Source organism: Augochlora pura, chromosome 1 (genome assembly GCF_028453695.1).
Source record: "Augochlora pura isolate Apur16 chromosome 1, APUR_v2.2.1, whole genome shotgun sequence".
Lineage (NCBI taxonomy): Eukaryota > Metazoa > Arthropoda > Insecta > Hymenoptera > Halictidae > Augochlora > Augochlora pura.
In genome coordinates, this window is record NC_135772.1 from 16,524,141 (window position 1) to 16,548,492 (window position 24,352).

The 24,352-nt window shown below is 43.3% G+C and overlaps 1 protein-coding gene across 2 annotated transcripts in view; it reads right to left on the reverse strand.

Annotated features, from left to right (window-relative positions):
- The window catches only part of LOC144478781 (uncharacterized), a 232,899-nt gene that overhangs the window by 113,117 nt on the left and 95,430 nt on the right, over positions 1–24,352 (reverse strand). The window lies entirely within an intron of this gene.

Genomic DNA, 24,352 nt, shown 5'->3' on the forward strand with positions numbered 1-24,352 from the left:
CCGATAGATAGACGGTTGTCGAGCCGCGTTGCTTGGACGCACGTGCACGCGCGGTCCGATAAGGGCGGAAAAGGGGTGAAAGTGAAGCTTGTCTATGCGCGTAGGGGTTGGAACGATCCGAGTACACCGGATCAAGAGAGCTCCGGCCGGTTTATCGCGTGCGCCTCGCGACTTATCCGTTGACCTTTCCGAGCGCTCGGAATGCCGAACACGGGGGATGGATTACCGATGATGATGGACGCCGTCGATGGTCACTGTCGTCACTGCTGCGGGGAAACTTGTTCTCACACGACACCTCCTGATCGAGAGGAAAACTCACACGCGACACGCTACGATATCCAAAGGAGAGCACATCCTTAAAAGCGGTACCGGCGAGATGATTGCGAGCGAGAGTGGAACGCGCGCGCAGTCCCGCATGTGCACACGAACGCGGACAAACGAGCGAACGAGCGAACGAGCGAGCGAGCGAGCGAGCCACGGCGGCAGTGCAGCTGCAACTGTGTGTACAGGCCGGGAATGCTGGAGGTGGTATGGAGGCGGCTCGGTGGGCGCACTCTGTCTCGTCTCTGCCGGCTCCCTTCTCTCTCTCTCACTCCCTTACCCTCTCTCTCGCTCTCTCACTCTTTCTCCTCGCATCCCTCTCTTTCTCTTCCAACGCCGCCTGCTCGCTCTCTCTCCCTCCCTCCCTTCTCGAGCGCACTTTCTCCCTCGCACGGCCGCAAGCTCCGACGCTCCCTCTCTCCCTTTCTCGCTCTCGAAATCCGCCGGTTCCTCCTTCCGTCTCTCTCGGTCTCCCTCGCCCGGCACACACCAGTATTCCCAACCCTGTCTAGCGATTCGTCACTCGTTACGTTTATCTTTCTCTCGTTAAGGCTCTCTCCCTCTCTTCGCCGTTCCCTCTTTCCCTCTAATTTCTTCCCTCTCCGCGCCCGTTTCCTTTTTACCGAGCTCCTCGCGCGCCTCCGACGCCCGCTCTCTCTCTCTCTCTCTCTCTCCCACTCTCTCTCACTCTCTGTCTCTCCGACGTGGGTCTCCACTGTGGGCCCTTTCGCGCCATCTTCCTCCATCCCTTTGTTGGTCCTCGCGTTCTCCGCTTCGCTCTGTCTCGCCCTCCCTGCCCCGCCGTCCCTCCCCGCGCTCTCATTCGTCTTTCTTTCGCTCGGACTCCGCTATCCTCCTCTCCCTCCGCGCTCCGTCCTCTCTTCTCGAATCCCGTGCATGCCTCCTCCGTCGCTCTATCCCGGCTCTCTATTCCTTCCGTCCATTCTTCCGCGCTTCGGCTTTATCTCCCTCCTCGTCGTGCACGAGCCGTGTTCTTCTCTTCGCCCTCCCTCCCTCCCTCCCGGCCACGACTCTCCTCTCTTTCCGCGCTGAAAGCCGGCCGGAAAACGGCGAGTACCCACCGTCGGGGACTTTATGCCGGCACGATTTCGGTATCGGTATTAATCCAGCCTGGCTGCATTAGAATTAACAAGTTTAACAAGTCTAACAAATTTAACAAATTTGTGTTTAATAACTTTGTAGCAGAGAAAGCGATAACATTACTGGAAAGAGAAACAAGCATTATCTCGGAATTAAGAGATAATAGATTAAGTGATATCGGAGATTAAAGTGATGACATCGTCAGGGTTCGAGAGTCTCTTGGAAATTATAAGGAGATGTGAAAGCCGGAAATGTATTCTTATTTTGATTTACGCCGTCTTGGTTTATGTACAGTTGCAGATCTGTTGTTGCTATTAATAACGAAAAACTGTATTTCTGTGAAATGTTGAGACGTACTTATTCGTAAAAGTTTGTGTCATATCATGATCGTAGTTAATATAAATATTTATAGTAGCGTGTTATTTATTGACTATTATTATTATCTTTCCTGCTGTTCCGCAAAAAGCGATGCAATAATTAACATACCCCCCGGGCATTTGGTTTAAGCTTGAGTTAACGTTATTTGTAATAAACTACATTATTAGCATAGATCATAATGTTACATAAAGAATATTACAATTTAAATAATTATTATTCGATTTAATTATATATTATATTACAGTATATCTAAAGAATATTTAATCATTAACATGTTCGTACTAGTATTTTACAAAGAACAAGGTAATTACCCCGACGTCTGTCCAACGTTCATTACTTTGCAATCAAGTGGGAAGTTAATCCGAGGTACATCTGTACAGGTAAATCTACCTGTAGTAAATCTCGGTTTTATAAGGGTAGCGTAGGTACAGTCGAAAATTATCGGTATAATAGCTGTATTTTCCATTTTGGTACGAAGCATGCCCGCCGTGGTTAAAGAGAGACCGGAGAAAAGAGAAGGGCAAAGGAGAGCGAAAGCGAGAGAGAAAGAGAGAGAAAAAAGAGAAAGAGAAGAAGCGTAACGAGGGTAGCCAGAATCGACGATCCTCTCCGTCCCTTCAACGGTGCGGTCGCGTCGTCTCTTTTCAGGAACAGCATCCCCGTCGCCGTTTCTCTCCCTTCTTCCCTTGTCCTTCGTCCTCCCCCACCTCCTTCGTGCCGGCGGTCTTTGTCCCACGCGGTGCCTCCTCTCCCCCCCCTCACCGCAGTTCCATGACCCCTTCCCTTTCGCTTTGGACTCGCAAGCGAGTTCAGGGACGATCCGTTTTCAGTCGAGACCCTGGATCTAACGCCCCGAGGGATCCCAGAAATAGCGACTTTCTCGTCACGGGGATTTCGTCTCTTTTTTTACGTTCACAGCGACGGGCACCGATTCTCCCGTCCTCCACGGAACAAATCGTCGATAAGGGCCCGCCACGAAAATATTCCCGGTCGCGCGCGATCGGTCGACCGGAAACACTCGGACAAGACGAACGGAAGGATATTAATTCTGCTGTTTATACGCGGGTAGAATCGACCTCGGCTCGTTTCGTGGACGTTGCGTTCGTCGGAAATCCAATTAAAGTTGGAGGGGAGGGGGGAGGCGGCGTTATGGGGGTGTGTAGGAAAGCGAACGCGGCGCGGTTGCACCGTCGCGTTTGAAAATCGATAATTCGGACCTCCATGGAAATTCGCGAGACATCCCCGTAGGCCGCGTTGCCGCGGTGTGAATCACGTGTATCGGTGCAGTCGCCGGTGGCCCCCGATGCACGGCGGTTGTTACGTCCCTGGGTTTCTAGGGTCCGGCTCGTGGAGCACGGCGAGGGACGAAGAAAATGGCAAGTATGTCATGATAAGAACGACGAAGAGGAGAGGATTGCGGTGCGGTGCTAGGGCACGGACACTTCGAGAAGCGAAATACCTTAGAGGAAGATGGGCATAATTCACGAGACGAGGAAGAATGAAACGGCAGTGTCGTAACTAGGCGCGCGGAGGCAGCGGTGGTCGGTGCGCGATTCAATTTCGAGAGGTTCGCGAAGGTCCCGTCGAATCTAACGGGTGGCGGCGAATACATCGATCGTTGCTTGATCGGTGAGAAAACATGGTACTTCCGTGTGATGGTATTTTTTATTTTATAAAATTCTGTAATTGTATATTCCACTATTTTATGTTCTCTTAATATATGACACCATTATTAGATTATATATTATTATTATAGAGCATATCATATATTATTATACAGTATATCATATTAAATATTGTATTATAGTTATATTGTATTATATGAAAAATTTATATTTATGTAACACCATCCTTATTAAAAAATAAAATTTAAAAATGTTACTAGTTACCCGTAAATGAAAAATAAATTAATTGGCCCTACCTGTATATACTAACTACATTGAATTTGCTTACAATAATTTTATTCGTATTTTCATTAAATATTACCCTTACAGATAAACTACCCTTACACTAGGTGAGTAATATTTAATCCCCCATCCTTTAAATTACAAATTTATAAATTCGTTTCAACATTAATTTATTCACCGTTCCTTTAATAATGAAAATGCAAAGATCACACCTTTTTATTTTTTAAAGATACCTTGTTATACCGCAATAGTATAATTGCTTCCGGTATAGTGACAAACGATCGTCGGTCACGATAGAATAGATTTAGTTCATGTTAGCTCGCTATGACACACTTAGTCAAAAAATTTGGGGATACGCGGTATTTCTTGGTACTTGGGACGTGTTAACCCCTCGGCGACGCATGACGTCACTAACACGTCATGCCTTTCCCATGCCAAATGGTGGCATGACGTGCTGGACACCATTTCGTAGAAAGTAATTAATTAGCTCTCTATAGCCACGTTTCGTTCGATCTAATTAATAAAAATTGTGAACACCCCCTGATTTGTTATAAAAAATTTACTAAATGAATGAGATCGTGACGTATCTATGTTTTATAACTTTCTATAATTTTGAAATTTTGTAAAAGCTATGTAAAAGTTATGTGTATATATATATTTGTTAATCCCTTGCGTTATAACAACGAACCTGAGAAGATTTAAAAGTCTAACAAAAGAAGAGTTAAACAAATATTTACTCAAAATCTTAACATTTTTACTAGCTCGAAAATAGCTAAACGGTATAGCTATATTTATCTCCAGTATAAACAGGTATACACCGGTATATAATCTACCTGTGCTTGTCATAAACCCATAAAATCCAGAGTCCAATAAAAATCAGAAATAACAGAAATTCTCCCGAACTATCATCCTTGACATGAACAATAAACCTAGCACGGTCGATCGACCCGTTTCTCATTCCAAGATTAGAATAACAATTGAGCTAAATCCTGTTCGCCAAAGACGCGATAAATAAATATCTGAAATTTCTAAAAATAAAATCAAGAGAACAACGATAAGCAAATGTCAAAGTCATGTCTCAAATTAAATTAAAAAAAAAAAGACATGTAACGACAAGTAAATTTCTAAAATTTCCAAAAATACAATGAAAAAAGCGAGGGTGAGTGAATTTCTGAAATTGCAAAAAATAAATATAGGAAAAGCGACGATAAATTTCTGAGATTTCTAGAAATGAGATAAAAGTTCATTCAACGTGTTGCGCGAGGAGGGGCGCAGCGATATCAGCCAGACCGAAGATGAGTAGTAGCAAAGATGCATCGGGCAAAGTGCACCGAGCCGTGCGTGCAGCGCCAGTAGTGGTCACGGCACTGGGGTGAAACCACGGGAGAAAGGGAGAGAACGCGAGGGAGAGACACGTGATGCTGGAACGTGTGTTAGTCATGGGTTGCCCATGGCAACCCACGCGGCTAATGTACGCGGGCGCGCACGGCTCGGCTCTCGTTCAGGACAACGCCATAGGGGAGAGAGGAGAGAGAGAGCGAGAGAGAGAGAGAGAGAGAGAGAGAGAGAGAGAGCGAGCGAGCGTACGTAACTCCCGTAGGTTGTACTACGCGTATCACTACGGCCGCGCAGAATGGAAAATGAGAGGTCAGGTTCGTGTGCACGTTCACACACGTGGCCGGGAGTTAATTGATTTCGCCTCCGTTCGTTGCCACCGATGTTGCCATTCGATCGGGAGCCCGGCCGCCGTCCAAACCACGTTATCGCCGGCGACCTGGCCCCTCTGTCGCGACATTGCCGCCCTCGCAATGCGAATCTTTCGAGAACTATGCAGGCCACGCGCGACCAATCGCCGACGGATCGAAAACACCGTCGCGACGAGCCGCGACGACGACGCGGAAATCGATAACGAAAAAGTCTACTTTTTCGTGTCGGCGTCAGCTGGACTTTCACTCGGGTGACCGTCAATTTTCAAAATGATACGGGGATGCGAATTAACCCTTTGTGGTACGATGTTCAGCATGATTTCCCTAATGGCACAAATTTTGCTTCTGCGGTGAAGTTATAAATTATATATAAGAAAATAAATGATATATAATATAGAAAACAGTACACTGCCATACAAGTCTAATATAATTTAAGGCAATGTTAATAAACAAATAAATACACAAATACGACGTTTTGCTAAATTGTCTTTAAATATTACGAAAAACGTGAAAGACATTCGAGTCTATAATTGTTCACACCACCGTATTAATCCACCGTAACACGGACGCCGGCCGACGGATCATAGCGATTGAAAATTCCGATGCTCGAATTACGGGGGCACCGCGCCGCGGCGGATCCTCCTATCCCTTCGGAAACCCGTCGAGCGTAATCGATGCCGAGCCACGAATAATTTTCTGCGGCCGCAGAATCGAGTTTGCAGCCCCGATTGTAGCGCGCTCGCGCGCTCTCTCGAAGAATTCGACTTGCTGGCAAGGAGGCGAGAGGATGCAGTTTGCACCGGTTCGCTGCATCCGGGCGCAATCACGCCGCGTGCACCAATTAAGAGCGCGCTGCGGCTCCGTAATCTGAGATACCACGGCGCATGCAAATGCATTTCGACGGTGTGCAGCGCACACGCGGCACTGTGCGCGCACAACACGCGGCCGGGCCCTGGCCAACGGACGATCGTTATCGGCACGATTATCGGTCGTTGGTAAATGCCCGGTATTCCTAAGATCCGTGTCAGGAAGAGTCGCCTGGTAATTTAGCCGGCAGGCGAACGGCACCGAAAAGACGATCGGCTTACTACTGATTGCGCAACCTGGCTTATCACAGGTATAATAATCTAACGCCAACGTACAACGGAACCAGTCTCGTAACGTCGTCTAACGACTCCATTTTGTTTGCCTCGTGGTTAACGGTGCCGGGACGTTGGTATGGATTGTGAACGTAAATTATTTCGGGACTCTTGCATTTTAGAGATATTTTAACAATTGATGTCTTTTACGATTATATTATATTGTATTTTATTATATTGTATGATATTGTATTATATTATGTTTTATTATATTAACTCTAGTGGAGCCTGAGAGCCACCACTCAAGATTATTATATAAAATTCTAATAAAATAGTTACAGCATCGAGTCTGCTTATTTTTAAATAAATTATTAAAAGTATAACTGTTATATAGACTTAATTTCATATGCTTAAATTGCAGCAATAAATTGTAAAAAAGTATATAGATACTGTATATCATCTAAATTTCCTTAAATATTTATATATTGTCAAAAAAGAACAAAATTTTATTTATACTTAAAAAAACAGAATAACATTCATACTTAACTCATACTATAAATTTCCATTACCAATTATTCTTATTAAAGTATGATAAAGGATGAAGAAAAATAAAAAACGTGGACAGCATTATAACAATCAGCTACACCCCCATCCCCAAAGAAAAAGAAAAAAGGAATCTCCACCATCAAATCTCAGAAACCATAAACCATCCACCCCTAAAAATCTGCATCATCAACCTCAGCATTAAAATCTCTACCACCGCGCAAAGGTCAATCAGAAATTCAGTGTTCCACCCAAAAACCTCTCCCCGTTACATCGACGCCGCGTTAAGGGATGATTTCAGCGGCGTGAGTCAGAAAGTCCGTAACTTTCGTCGGCGCAGCAACTTTCCCGGAAGCCCGGCGTGCTCCATCATGCGATCTGTAGAATAAAACGCTCGCGCGGGCATAATCAAGACGGGGAGGGAAGGGGGCTTCGATGAAGCGAGACCGGACGAGTTTGGAGCTTACGAAAGCAAACGCGGCCGTGTGCGTCGCACGCGCGAGAAGGAACAACGAACCCATTTCGCATGGTTGCATATTATCCTGGAAACGGCCGCGCCGGCCAGGACTGACACAGATTCGGGCCGACACGGCGACGTCGCTCCGCCGAGCTATGAAAGGAAATACGGGCGGTGCGAAACGGCGGGGGCAATTGTGTATTAAATTGAATACAGGCCACGACAACTACGACCGCGAAGACTATGGCCACGAAGATTACGATAGGTATGACTAGGATGACTACGACTAGGAAAATTATGACTGCGAAGACTATGACTATGACTGCGAAGACTATGGCTACGACAACGACAACTACGACTACGTTGACTATGAAGACTATGACTATAAGGACTATGACTATAAGGACTATTGACTATAAGGATTATAACTATAAGGACTATGATTATAAGGACTGTGACTATAAAGACTATGACTACGAAAACTATGACTACGATGACTAGGACTACGAAGACTATGGCTACGATGACTATGACTACGACGACAACGACAACTACGACTACTAAGACTATATCTACGACAACACGGATCAAAAGGCAATCGTGGCGGACCGTTCCCGCGGCACAACGCGGCACGTCCTATCGGAGTTCGCGCGTACCCGGGTCGCGCGCGTCGATACGCGTAAGTCATGATTGCCGGTGTACACGGAACGTCACGCCGCCCATTAAGCCCCACCAACGCGCGTCGCGGGATCGAGTTGAATGCACCTAGAGAACACCCCGAGAGACCCCGGTCTGTGTGTGCGTGTGCTCGCGGCGTTTCTCGAACGATACCTGTGTGCCGCGCGGCCCGTGAGAGGCGCGCGTGGGAGTTTACAAGAAATTCGTGGCCCCGGCCCGCGATAGGTGCGAATGGAAACAATGTGTCGAAATCTCCGGATGTCTTCTCACGAGCCACTCTCGACCGCCTCTGTCGTTCGCGTGAAGCCTCTCTCCCGCTCACGGCGGACCGTTGTCGTGTACCACTGCTCTTCTTCTCGTATACACTAATGCGCTTCCTAGGTTCTCCACTCGGGCAACGCGATACACAATGATACGGCCTGCTACACAAAACGGCACCGATACACAATGATACAGTATGCCACACAATGATACAGTATGCCACACAATGATAGAGTATGCTACACAATGATACAGCCTGCTACAGAAAACGGCAACCGATGATTCTCCATGCGCGCGCGCGTGCAAGCGCCGCGTGACCCCCGCGCTACGAATCGCTCGAGCAAAACGAACGTCCCGGTGCTCCATAATTCAAACCGATGCGTTCCGCGATAGCCTTAGCTCGCGCTGACATCATCCGGATGATAAAGTGGAATCCTATTGGCCGGCTCCGCGAAAAGATCCGCCGGCTACGCGAAAGCTTTGAAACGCGGAGAGCCGTTCGATGGGGGCTCGGGCAAATGTCATTCCTGTTAATGGCCAGCTGCACGCCCCTTTGTCTCGTTCATAGCGTGGGGGTGATGTTGGTGTGTGGGTCGGTTGATAATGTGTAATGTACGTTTGTTGTTAATGTAGTATGATTATATGATACATTATTTATAATAATGCATTAAGAATGATGTATTACTATTCAATGGGGAGTTTTGGAGTTATGGTGTTTTGGAGGGTAAGTATGCCCTCCTATATTGTGAGAGCCAGTTTATTAATTAATATTGAAATTATAGATTTGAATATGTTGTTTTTAATAAACTGTTTCTATTTGGAGGAGATTATTGTTGAAAGCTATAGATTGCTGTTATTAAGTATTTATTATATTTTACTTAAACATAATTTTATTCCAGAAATATATCTAATAGTAATATAAATATTATTACTTGTAATAATAATACTCATATTACTATAAATAATATAAATATTGTTACTTGTAATAGTAATATTAACATTACTATAAGTAATATAAAAATGATTACTAGTTAGTGTTTATAGATCAGAAAACCTCTGTCACAAAAAATAAAATACAATATTGCAGAATAACTACATTATAATAAAAAAACCTTAGAACCGCATACTATAACCAAATCGAATATTTATAGAATCCCTAAGCTGTTATAATATCCTTTTCTCACGTCAATACTATCGCAATTAAATCAGATAGTTTTCCCATCCGGCGACAATGGAGAGAAATGGCGGCGTTAGGGCATCGTGATGTCCTCGAATCCGGCGGATTCGTTTCGTTCACGAGCCCCGAAGAACAGCGAAGGGGCGTAGTTAATTTTTAATGGTGCGCGACTGTTTCACCGACGCGAAAGGCCGGCCAGATATTCGGACCTTTTGAAGTGGTCCGCTGATGCAAGAGAAAGAGAAAGAGAGAGAGAGAAAGAGAGAGCAAGAGTTCATCTCGGAAGATTTACATCTCTCGCGCGAGCAGAAAGAGGAAAGGTATGAAGCAACGGGAATGGTGAAGGGGAAGCAAGCGGGCACAGAAATAATCGCCGCACGAACTTACCGGGGCCAAAAGGGTCCCTGGGAAGCGAGGACTATCCCACGACAGGACCTCAGCGTCCTTACAGGATTTCCTTATACTGCTCGCGAAAAGAACAATGCCGTATGCGAGTACGACTTCAGTGTAAATGTAATTCCCTATTGTTTCTGCTGTTTGATATAACAATAAGTATAACTTGCTGTTTTTGAGTTATCGAGGTTGATTGGATAATTCATGGCAGTGGGTGGTAAGTATTGTATATTGTTGGATAGGTTTGCCTCTGAAATATATTTTATGTTAAATATGTGTATAGTATGTATGAGTACAATATATTCTATGGTATATACTTTACTTTAATGAAAAATGTATTTTATAAAAAGACATTTTCTATATATTTTTCAATAGTAAATCTTCAGATAAATTAATAATTATTATAATATTCTTCTTAATATAATATTCTTTTAATCTAAAACTTAAAAATAATGCTCTCAAATAAAAAAATGTTTCTTTACTTATTTTTCATTTATTATTCTTCTTATTTTTGCCAACAGGTAAAATTTATTATAAAATTTTAATTTAGAATTGCTTGGAGTTAGATTAAAATTAGATAAAAATTATGAAAGGGCTTCAAATTACTGTTAGAAAATTAGAAATACATATTAGAATATATATATTGTATTATTATAATATATAAATATACATCATACACATATTGTATTAAATCGATTAGAATAAAATTCATTAAAATCACACGACCGCTTAAAAAATTGAAAATTGAACCGGACAAAGCAGTCAATTCCGCGAAAAATAGAGCACAGTAAAGAAGCGCGGCAAGAAGGATCGATCTCGCGCGGCAGTCAGAATAGAAAGGTGCATTAAAGCGGGGAAGACGCGGAAGTTACGCGCGCGAGTTCTATCCCGAAGTCAGGCGGATACGATTCATCCGGAGTCGCCGGGTACGATTCCATAACCAGAGACGTCGTGGCCAAGAAGTGACGAGAAGCTACGAAATTATCGACTTTCACCGTGGAAACGATATGCAAAGTGTTATTCGTAACGGTCCCGGCGTGGCGCCCGGTTAGAGGCACGGCCTAACGAGATATCGACCCATGAATTCGATAGTTTACTGCAGCAGAGAATCCTGCGGCAACGCGCGGGATCGAGAGAGGCCCGTCCCGGCGTTGTCGCGCCGGGATTGAATCGGGCAAAGTCGACGCGAGCCACGCCCAGTGAAATGCGCATGTGGCCACGATTTAACCTCTGTTAGGACCGTCATATTCATTGGAAAACCTTCGCGCGACGACGAAACACTGAAAACAACGGTTTCGTCACCGGTTCTTTAGAGGATCACGTGCGAACGCGAGAATCACGTGCCGCTGTAATTCACGATTAGCCAATCAAATTCCACGTTTGGAGAGAAGCTTGTTTAGTGCTCGTTATCGATAAGGGTATATAGCTTTGAGAAAGTGTTGTCGCACGTCGACTTTACCTTACTTCATAAGGCAGTTCTTTATAAGGCAGTTTACAAGTAGCGTCGCTTTTATTTGATGGTATCTCGTTTGGACAAGGTATTAGGCAATTATTGAAAGCATGTAAATTTCGTTTATTGTTTATAGTGTAGTTTTAAGATATTCAACGTATTTTAGGTTAAGGATATTATTCATTTATCATATTGGGTAACTGGAAACATTAAAGAGATTAAAAGTTATTAACAACGTCGATATATTAATATAATATTTCAGTCATTATACAGTGACCCACGCTCTTTAACATTTAAAGAAAAATTCAAGCCATTTATATCGGTCTTAAAAAAGTTATATCATTTTAAAAACATTGTCTTAATTATGCTCTCTTCTATAAATAATTCGCGATTTCTATGGTGGTGCGTTCTATGGTTCAAACAGATGCCTTGACGTCGATTGCATTTCGTCTGTCTTCCGCAATATTTTATCAGTCGTCAGCTCAGTTATTTTAGTATTTATTAAAAATTGAATTTAGTAAACAATTGTAGAGTTTTCCAATTGGTCCAGTTGAGAGGTAGGAAGCTCTAAAAAAGATCCTAGTATTGTTTCGTTTGTCAATAGCGCGATTTACGTCAGTATTTCCGGTCCTTCGACGGGTCTGCGACACATGTTGTTCATCTGCGACCAAGATGTTAGGGTCTCTTCGTCCAAGATGTTAACTAATTCCAGGTATGTATTGTAACTCTCCAGGTATATTGCCTACAGCTGTACATTTCAAACAAAATTCATCGCATGGCGAATGTGAACTAAATATGAAAAATAAATGGTTAATTGCGCCTAGCGTATCCTCGGCATTTCTTTGAAGACGTTGCTGGCGCGTCCCGTTCGCGGATAAAGTAACGTTTCCGTGAACCGAGCGACGCCAATAACCGAGGGAATTCCTTTCGGGCAAGCCAACAGAACGGTCGGTACTTTAAGCGTCGCCTCTAATTAGCGGTAATTAGAAGAAGCTCCGCGGACGGCGCCGCAAATTGAAACCGGCGTAAAGCAATCTAGAGACGGTGGAGACCGCGCGAGGTGAAGAGCGTCGAACCGTTCCAATCAAACGAAATGCCGGCTGGCATCAATGAATTTGACGCGCCGCGTGTATCACCGAACAATTCGGTCCGAACCAGAGATTACGAGTCGTTACTTAACAATTTCAGAACGAATTGTGTATACTTCGTTCAATACTTTCTATAATAGACTTTTTATTACTACACTCTTTAGTAATATTTTAGTAATATTTTAGTAATATTTAGGTTTACGCAAATGATTTATGCAATGCTGTTTCCCTGTCACTTTCTAATATAACATAATTGAATTACCTCGCGGTTATATTCTTTCACCAATTAAATAATAATTCTAAGCTCTGGAACGAAAATTAAGCCGAGCTTAAATCGGCATAAAGAAACATGGCGGTCGATTGAAATTCGCGCGGCTCGATTATTTCCGTGGGGTATTGATAGCCAAGAAAACAATCGAGGCAGATAATTGCGGAAATTCGATCGCGGCAAAGCCTTTCAAAAGCGCGCCGAATTGACCCCGCGGAATCGCGTTATCGGCTGAAGGAAGAATAGAGTTAACTGGTTTAACGATGGCCTGATAACGGAATATGGGACGTCGTAACGATGGAAGTTCGTCGAACCGCGATCCGCGGGCAGCGGCGTTCGCCGCGCTAATAGAACGCCCGGCATACCAGATCGTGTCTCGATTGCGCAATTTTCTGAGGAGAACGCGTGTCTTGGCTCCAGCGAGACGGTCGACGAAGACGGCGAGAAGGGCGCCGGAAGAAAGCGAAGGGGAAAACGCATTTGAAGACGCGGGTGCCGACGGAAACGATCTTGGAACGGCATCAATCGCATCTGTCTATAATTAAGCGAATTTGTTTAACCCCTTGCGGTATAATAACGAGTCAGATTCTTGGTGAAAATTTCATGTAAACTATTAAACATAAATATCGTTAATTTCTACTACGTCGAGGTAAAAATCAATTTTTCTGTTATCAAAAACAAAAGGTAAATAAAGACAATGCAGGAAATAAAAATTGTCCTATTAGAAAAATTATAACTTTATTTAGAATTTTTTAATTAATAAATTCGCGTTGACACGCGATTCGTCGCGTCGAAGGTATTTTAGAGATCGACGAGTACTAGCGACAATTAATTCGCGTTGCCGAGAGGAACGTGGACAGTCCGCGTACGAAAGCGTTTTACATTCCAGGCTAATTCCTCCGAGGTTGTAACAGCTACTTAGAGCGGAATGCATGCGAGCTGAACTAGAATCGACGCGTTGTATAGACAGTGAAATTGTTCGTTTAAACTAACTTTGCGCAACTGTGTTCGTTTCTTACACTTTTACTTCAATATTCTCATTGCTATACACGGTTGGGCAATTTTAATTCGGGGAAGGAATAAAATTACAGGCGAAAGGTTTATTCGAAATGTTGTTCGAATAAAGCTTGATGCAATGAGAATTTATTCAATATATTTTTCAGATAAAATTTTGATGAATTTTCTGGAACAAACTTTATTTGAAATATTTATTCGGGAGTCGAAACATCAATTCGATCAAATTTTACTCGAAACAATTATTTAAAATTTCCTCAAATAAAATTGTATTTTAAGAATTTACCCTAATGAGGCTTTATCCGAAAAATTTATTAAGATCAATTCGATCATATTTTATTTAAAGCATTCATTAAAAATGTTCTGCAAATAAAATTGTATTCGAACAATATTCAACTTCCAGCAGAATTTCGAACAATTTTCTAATATAATATAATTATCTACGTTATTTATATTTGCATAAACTGACTATCTATAACATCGTACAACTTAACTCACTATACTTTGACTAAATAAAATACTTGTATTTCGATCAATTTATCAGACACCCTAGTCTTCCAAGACGAAAGCACCCTAATGCAGCACCGCGAGATAAAAATGATCCAAAGAGCCGACCAGAATTACCACGAGAAACGAGTGTCTCCCGTAGCACACTGTTGTCGGATGAGATATGGTAAGAATTCAGTGAAATGAGTTAATTGATTCAATTACAACCGATCCTCCGCGAAGCAGAGCCTTGGGTTGGCGAGCTGCGAGAGGCGCAGGAGAGACGCAGGAGGGCCCAAATCGGACCAGTGCGCCGTGCGCGGGAATGCGTCGAGATATTTCGCGAACGGTGGGGGAATGGAATTCCAGCGAGAGAGGATCAAGGTGGAGAAGAAAAGGAGAAGAGCGATAGGAGCAAAAAGGCGAGCCAGAGGCGGCGAATGAGGGAGGAAGAGGACGAAGAAGACGAGGACGACGATGAAGAAGATGGAGAAGGACAAGACGAAGAAGGAGAAAGAGACGAAGTGAAGAAGACGACGAAGAAACGAAGACGACGTAAGATGAAGAGACGAAGAAGACTAAGAAGGAGAAGGCGAAGAAGGGGAAGGCAAACTATACACAAATTGCCGACGAACCGACTCCTGTCCCTTTCGGCGAAACTTTTGTCCCCCTGATCGGGACTCGGCGAATTCCGATTTCCTGATCCCCATTTCCAGCGAAGCGCGATCGAACTCTGCGCGACTCTCGGATCGTAAAGCTATCGAAAACACGCGGACGCTGTGAATAGTGAAAGGCAGTATAGGCGAGATTGCTCGGCTACGAAGGTCGTTGAAAAAAGCGCCACGGTGATTATAGAAATCGTGCCGCGAACGGTTTTTTTCTTTCTCCTTTTCCTCTCCCCTTTTTTCCCCAGCTGGGGAAAAAGGGTGGGAAGAGACCACGTACAACGTCCAGAGACTCGAATACGTTCGATGATTGTCGGACGCCAGTTTCACCGAAGCGTTCTGCGAGGATATAATTTCTACGACGATCGAACGGTTTCGGGGGAAATAGGCGTCGCAGTCTGTTTCACCGATAACTCGCGGTTTCTTGCGGGGAAAGACAGCGACGACGATGGCGGTATCGTAGATTTTATGTTAGATACTCGAGCGGTTGGGGGCATTTATTGTTTTATTTATGTGTGAAATTAATTTTTGTGACTCTTATTAACAGTTTCACTATTTAACAATTTTTTAGACGTATACTTTGTTATAGGTCGGGTGTTTGTTAATGCTATTCAATTGTAAAAATAAATTAAGAATATTTCTCATATTATTTCCAATTTATCGAAATTGAAACTGACTCCTCTTCTTTACAATCGAAAATTTCAATTCTGTTTAGGATACACAACAAGATTAATTTAAAGAGCAAGAGTCGATAGAATGACGTGGAAAAAAGGAATAAAAAATTGCACAGTGTTCTTAATCCTTCCTGTGATAATATACATAGTGTTACACCGATAAGAAAGTGTCGAAGCAAGCCGAAGCGAATCCGATTATTTATTGGAAACACGTATTTTTCTCTCGGGCTGAAATGTTAATGGGAACAAATCAGATCATGCGGTGAACGGGACCCGGCAGAGAAAGAGTGAGAGAGAGAATTGGGTTCCTTCTTGCTTTTGTGATGCCCCGTTAACTGACTCCGAACGATGCATAAGTGCATTGTTTCGAACTGCAAGACATTCTTGTATTAGCAGGCTATTAAGTACGAAATCCGTCGATTTTATAATAAAATTATGAAGCTAACATATTATATATTAAAGTTAAATGTGATAGGTATAATAAGTATAGTAAGTATATTATGCATAATATGTATAATAAATGTAATAATAACAATTATAATAAGGATACAAGATATCATAATATTAGGCTTAAGATAAACTAAAGAACCATACGAAACGCACAAAATCGATAATCGATTCAATAAAACGATACATAAAAATTAAGCGTTTATCGCGACGATTTCTTCATCGTGCCTTTTAATTCCAGCAGATCTTAATCAAGCTCATTTCGTACGCGCATACAGCCGAGCTTAATTCTTTAAACCAGTACGCGAAATTATGTCAGCCAATTAATTATACGCGTCGGTCGAGGTGTTAAGTAACCGAATATTGAAGCGGTCCGAGACCACGGAGTTTAATTAACAAAAAAGAAGAAAAAAAGCAAGACGCCAACTTAAACATCTCCGTCGTCTCGTTCTTTCAACGATCGATCCACTCGGTCGTCGACGACCGCGAAGCGCTAATTAATTGAATTCATTTAACGCAAAGAAGACAGCAAAGATTCGCGCGGTTCGCTCGAAACGAATCGCGAGGGTAGTTGAGCCATAACAGACCGTAGACCTATAGTTTTCTCATCGACAAAGGGCTACATCCTCTCCGGCCCCGCGCGTACCACCGGCCAAAAGAATCCACCTCGTGAAAAGACTCATCTCGTAAAGAATCCGTACTTTTACGGCGTTAAAAGACTGATCCCGTCGCAGCCTAGCCCCGACGTCTATCCGTCGTTGTTCTCCGCCGGTAATTCTCTCAAGTGGAGTTATACCTCACTTTCTCATTATTCTAAAAAGTTCTTTCTTTCGTCCTGCTGGCGAACAGAGGGAGGGGTGGGGAGGCAGAGGGTGTAGCGGGGACCGCGTTTTCTCGATGGTAACCCACGAATTCTAGGCGGCGAACGAACCATCAACCCCCTGCGCGCCTCCCTTCCCCCGAGAATCCGAGTCGGGAAAAAGAGGTCGGGACGACAAAGGATTTCTAATGGACGCTGCCCACCCGAGGACGCCTTATAAGGCGAACCTCTCGTGAAGGTGGCTCAACCTCCTTTTGGTCTTTCTCTGCCTTCCTTCTCCGCTGCTGCGTCTCTCTCCTCCTCTCTTCAATCTCTCTCTCTCTCTTCAATCTGTATCTCTCTCTATCTCTCTCTCTCTTTCTTTCTCTTGCTTTCTCGCTCTTCGTCCGTCTTTCTCGCGAGCATCTCGTGGCGACTTCTGCGAGCGAGCGCCTACAGGCGCCTCCGTGGCCGGATTTAGACCGAAAAAGAAACACCGGGACTTTCGGGAAGACAACGACGACCACGGCAACCAACGCGTCCTCCCCCCCCAGCCAGTGGGACCGGCGTCGAGGTGATCGTGACCGGACCCCACCGATACCACGATCCTACGGATCGATACCACCGCCAACTTTGTATTTTGCCCCCGAACGATCCTGTAACCGTGGATTCACGGCACTTCTTGGAAGACACACGAATTCCTGCGTTAGACCAGTTTCTCTCTTTCTGCTCTCTTGCCTTGTCTTTAGCTCTCTTGCCCTGCCTTTAGTTCTCTTGCATGGCATGTAGCTTTCTTGCCCTGCCGTTGGTTCTCTTGCATTGCCTCTAATTTTCTTGTCTTGACTCTAGTTCTCTTGTCTTGACTCTAGTTCTCTTGTCTTGACTCTAGTTCTCTTGTCTTGACTCTAGTTCTCTAGTCTTGACTCTAGTTCTCTTGTCTTGACTCTAGATCTCTAGTCTTGACTCTAGATCTCTAGTCTTGACTCTAATTCTCTTGTCTTGACTCTAGTTCTCTTGTCTTGACTCTAGCTCTCTAGTCTTGACTCTAGTTCTCTTGTCTTGACTCTAGTTCTCTTGTTTTGACTCTAGTTCTCTTGTCTTGACTCTAGTTCTCTTGTCTTGACTCTAGTTCTCTTGTCTTGACTCTAGTTCTCTTGTCTTGGCTCTAGTTCTCTTGTCTTGACTCTAGTTCTCTTGTCTTGACTCTATCTTTTTGTCTTGACTCTAGCTCTTTAACCTTGCCTCTAGTTCTTTTGCACTGCCTCTAGTTTTCTTGTCTTGCCTTTAGCTCTATTTCTTTGCTTCTAGCTCCCTTGCCTTCCCTCTAGCTGTCTTGCCTTGACTCTAGCTCTATTGCCTCTAGCTTCTAGCTCTATTGCGTTGCTTCTGACTCTCTTCGCTTTGCCTCTAGCTCTCTACCAGCGCGTCGCGTTACACCGACTAGTTATGAAAATCCAACGACTTCCTGCTCGGTATCCCGATCGCGGAACCTATCGCGTGATCGCTCGCTTAATTAACCATTAACCGTTCCCGCAAATCCCCGTGTCGCGAGAGCCGGACTCGCTTACAGGATAAGCCGACTTTCACGAGCTCGGTTTTCAAGGAATCCAGCAGACGCTGACTCCGAAGCTGTTGGGATTATTTGCTGGGCGGACGATAAAAATCAGTACTTCGATAGCTGAATGAAATAGATTTATTGCTGGTTTCTATTTAACTCTTTGTAGTCGAAGTTGTTTGAACTGTAAATCTGAAATTATTTTTTTTTAATTTTACGAATTTACACCATTGAAACATGTTATATTTTTCGTAAAATTTTGTTGTTGTATACTAAATTTTTTTTAGGGGGTTCTTAGAGTTTAGGACTCAAGGTTTCAGGACTTCAGTACCAAGAAACAAATTTCTACCGAATTGTCCTCAATTAAATATAATCACGTTGTATATCAACGACATTTTATATTAGAATTAGAAGAAGTTCCAAAAATGTCAACAATTCTAAAAATGAAAGATATCTGAGATCATTTCAAGCAAGTTTTTCTCCGAAGCATCGTTAACAAGTTATTAACAAAAAAACATAATATATAATATAATATAATAATATGATTAATAATGTAATAATGAATTATATAATATAATAATATCCCTACATTTAATAACATAACAGTATAATCCCTGTTCCTATTCACTACAATTCTGACTACGCAAACGCCCAAATTTCCCGAGCAGCGCACAGAAGTAATTAGCACCCGATCAAACTCGCCAACGAATAAATAAACGGAGCGAAACACCGGGAGCAGTCTAAACCAAAATGTCCGACTTGATCGGGTAACGGATGAAGCGGATTTCAGGCGAAATTCTGGGAAATCTCTGTGCTTGGGTAACGAGTTAACTCGATCCCGCGCGAACCCGGGGCCAGCCCCCGATTCAACCGGAAACGAGGGTTAACAATCCCCCGTGAAAGGGGTAGAGATAGTGCCTAACGACGGGAATCGGGCGATTAGGATCGAGGGGGAGGCCGCCGGTGTTCTCCCAAATCGCTCGAAATCGTTTCGGGATCGGAGCCTCTTCCATTCGCTGCCAAAACAAATCGATTCCACTTGAGCCCCGGCCGGAGAGTGGTTCGTTTGTGCACCGCTCGCGAACATGTCTGTGTACAATGTCGTAAATTATGCAACAGAACGCGTACGTACACGGGGGTACAGAGTGAGAGAGAGAGAGAAACAGACTATATCGTCGCGTGCATACATATGTAAAACGGCATGACGCATTCGCATTCATGTATGTAGATTCGAGACGGTCCGGGACCTTTGAGAAGCAATCGACTGGCCGATGCCGAGGCCCCCTTATTGTCAGCACGGCATGAATACCAAGCAAAACGCCTGGTGAAATGGCTCCGCTGTGCTTCTTCGAAAATTTCCCGGACGGCCGCGATCCGTTTCTGCGCGCGGGATATTTGTGTTTGGTCGCGGGACCTGGTGCAATGGCGTCTTCGCTGCTCGAGCAACGCGTTCACGCGTTGACACGTTCGCTACCAGTTTCATGGATATGTCGACGACCTGGAGGCGTCTTTGTTAGGTTCTCTATTTGTAAATAAATAATAGATAGCAGCACTTGTGTTGAATATGGAATGATTAAAGGCAATTAAAGAATTATTGAGAAAATGGGAATAAAAGAGTTGAATGAGATAATTAAATATTGATAGCAATTGTTTTGATATGATTATGTGAAAACGTAGAGCATTATTATATATATTATATATATATATGTTACAATAAAAAATAATAACTGTTATTATATATAATAATTATTATAATAATTGTAGTCAAATGTATATAATTATTACAATAATTATTATATATGATAATATAAATTATTAATATTTTTGTATTGCAGTTATAATAAAAATTATGCTGTACATTCTCAATGAAATTGCAAATCTCATATTTCGTTTGAATTATTGTAAACTACAGCGTATATACAGAGTACATAGATTATAAGTATAATGTGAAAGCATGATTAAAAATACGAAAAAGAGGTTGGCATCAAATATAAAACATTTATGGGAAATATTAAATCCTATATTTCAAATAAAAAATAAAAATATACAAATACAATTTTCTTTCGATTTTTGTCCAAAAATATTAAAAATCTAAAAAGCTTCTCAGCTGTAACGCTATATATCTAAAACAAAACTTAACAAAACACCACGTCTGCATATTCCGTTATAAATAATAAAAAGCAGAAATATACGAATACTCCGTTAAATTGTAAATTAGGTATCAACAAGAAATATAAAACCTACTACGAGTCTACCATCGCTAACAGTACTATACCAAACGACTGCTCGTCATTAAAAAAATAGAACAATATCTAATTAACGAGGAGGAACGAGTCTCAATGCAAACCCCGAGATATCCACAACGAAACCGTTCCCAAGCACCGCCGAGCGTCGCCTTGAAACCGAAGGAGCATAAACGAGCCACGGGGATCGCGGAGCTCTCGCCCCGGCCATATTTCTTCTCTCATAGGTGAAAGAGTGTGTCCTTCCATCGAGCGAGACTACCGAGGCCGATTCTACCGTCGATAAAACCGTCCGCGGACGGTGTCCCGGAACCACGCCGTGTAACACCGGGGCCCCGCCGGTGGATCGCCGCGATACTCTCGCGTTAAGGATCGAACGGATTTACGGCTTACCGTCTGCGGAAGATCTTTCGGATGCGCGGAGCGGGCCGCCACCCTCGTTGATTTCGTCCTTCGCACCGAGACCAGGCTGCCCTCTTTTCCCACCAGGATCCTCGGCATCGTGTTCGATCTGACCAATCGATACTCGTCCCCGTTGTGCCTCCTCTTCTTTCTGAACGTGCCGCACAACATGTTTGCCTCTTAAATACCGCACAACAAACTTCGACGAGTTAAACGACCATCGATCGTCTGATCGCTTCCCTCGCTTTGGAAAAATCCAGTTCGGTGAAACGACAAGTCTCTACGTCGAAATTGCACTCGATTATTTATTATAAGCACTGTTACAAGTACAGCTCGTTAATTAACCATCGTTCTATGTTATTCTGTTATATAAACTCCCGTAGCAAAACTGTCTTTCGACCCTCTTCGCGAATATTGCAACCGATCAATCGACCATTTATCATTGCAAACAACACCGGTCGATCTTCCCTCGATTCAGAAATTCTTCTTCACCGTATAAATTCTTCTTCACCGTACAAATTCCTCGGCGGAGTTCCTAGCTGCTCGAAATCGTTCCACGGATCGTCTCCGCGACACGCCGTCAGACTCGTTAATCGACTATCGATCGTCGCCGATCGCGTGTCGCGTTCCCCTCGTTTTTCTCTTCGCAAGCACAGATTTCTGGTTAGAAATGAGCCGGCGTTGCGAGGCTGATTCGCCCGACGACGCCTCAGGTCCTCGAACTCGCGAGCAACCTGCAGAGACCGATACGGTCCTGGGATTCCATGCACACGCGAGCACGCGCGCGCGCACACACACACACAGCCAGAGACAGACGAAGCCGAATATATTTTTCTCGCCGCTACAGCAGCATGATGGCGCCGCGTAGAGATTCCTGCATCTATTTAACCGCCCCACCACCCTCGACCGACCGCCACACCACCACCCTCTCTTTATCACTCTCTCTCTCTCTCTCTCTCTCTCTCTCTCACGCGTCCCTTTTATTTTCCGATGCGCTGTTCGCCAAACCGCGGTCCTCCCGCTTTCGGCATCTCTTTGGCGTTCTTCTCGCCCTTTTATCCGCCGGCGTTCACCCTTCGAGGCTCGTCCACCCGGGGGACCTGTCACGACACCCACGTACTAATTAAGAGCCGGCGACGCGGATGCGCACTCGCGGGGTGATCGACCGGTAAAGGGAACTCTGCGCGGATCGATGCCGGATCGATCGATCTGCGGATCCGACTGCTCCAACACTCGACGCGTTTGGCACTGTTGCAAACGATCCTCTTCAAACGAATGTCCTTTGAGATGCGATTTTATCAGCCACGTTTCGTTGTTATTTGTTAAATATCCTTCGCTTGGATCGGCGTAGATCGATGCTCAGCCCGCGAGTTTCTACACTTCTGAGATCACGTTGATCACGTTGATCACGTTGACTGTGGGTACTGTTGCCGGTGCAACTGGTACTTTTTTGGGTAACGTTCGCGGGTCCACCTGTTGTGCAACCACCGCGTCTTGGTCGTGGTCGATGCTTAATTAACGGAATCTCAGCCAGCTCGAGTCGCAGTGAGAGCCGAGAGTCGACTGAAGGCATAAGGCTCCGGTTGTGGTCGTCGAAGGAACCCCACCACGTTGATTTCAACAACACCCGGCATCCAGCCCGACCGGACGACCTGGTCGCGTGGCGCTCGGCACAGATACGCAGTGTTTCTCAAAATCTTCTCCATTTCGTTGCCTCTCACGGAGGGGCACGGCCGCCTGCCTGTCAGCTACCGCGTTTCGCCCCACCGAATTCTCGGCACGGGGGACGACGGTAAAACCCCCGAAGCACGGGTTTTCTATGGTTCTCGGGGAGCGGAAATGCAATCGCAGGTGGTAATCGTGGAGTGTTCTCGGTGCTGGGCACGGAAACCTTCGGGAACTCGTTTAACCCTTCCGTGCGCGTTGATGCATGTTAGCATCGATCGCATTTTTTAATATTTTTCAGGGTAGCGTAAATAATAGCGTATGTTCTTAATAGAAACAAGACTTATTTTATTTCACATATTTATTTTATATATTTATTTTATTTTATATATTTATTTTATTTTATATGCCCTAAGCACGACCTAAGGATTATTAAATTAATTATTTTAGCGTCAAATCTAATAGTTGTTGAGGTTTTTAAGGTAAAATGTTATTCGTATTCGAAATTTAAATAATTAGTGATTATTGATTAAGATGAGCTGAATTTTATTTTCTCTCATTGTATAGTGTATGCACTATATGTGAAATATAGTATAGGATATGAATATATTATACAAATATATTACAACAGTGATTTGTACATGAATCATTCCCTCTTTATTTAACTATAATTACTGAAAGTATTATTAAAAATAATAAAATATTGTTGCGAAACATTTGGTACACCCTGTATACATTAAGATACGGATTGCGTGTAGAAAATGGAGAAGAATTACAGCTGCTTGTGCTATATCGTAGAGATTAAATCCTTTCGCGCGACCATGACAGATATTATTATATACAAATGGTAATCTAAAAATTGTAGGAATCGAGATATCATTGTGCCATTATTTTTCATATTTAACAGATTTGTTATCAACAGTATTCTATTTATTCTATTGCAAAACGCTGAATCTCTAAGCGTTTAATCACTTTAATTATAAACCATGTATGAAAGTATATATGTTTCGATTATATAAAATAAATTAGCGATAACAAAAATGAGTATTGCTAAATTTCTGATTGAAAATTGTTGATATTTTTAAAAGTTTATAATATTCTACAGTGAAGTAAGGAAGCAAATATAAAAGTGGAAATCTCTCTGTTGAAACATTTACAAATTTGAATGTTTCTGCAAAGTTTGAAAAATTCTTTTTATAATTCTAATTTTCATGACTTTTTCTCTGTATTATATTGAGTCTCGATTAGTCAACAAAGTTGAAATTTTGGTAGCTGCTTTATCGAGCTCCGAGTGGAAAGTATGCCGGAAGGTATAGGGTAACCGAAGGTTCAACGCAAGAATGTTGCACAACGCGTTGAATACGTGACACATATTTACATTAACGTAGCACATAAAACTCTTGAAACACATCAATATTCAATTATAAATCGTGAAAACTGTTTTATTCAGATTTTAACGAAGTGTACAGCTTTCTATATTAATTTCGTTGCGAATAGCAAACAGATTTCAGAGATTGTAAATGATAAACGCAGATGAATGCTAACGTTGATTGTAAAATGTCAGCGGAATGTAGGAGCGTAGCCTAATGGATAAA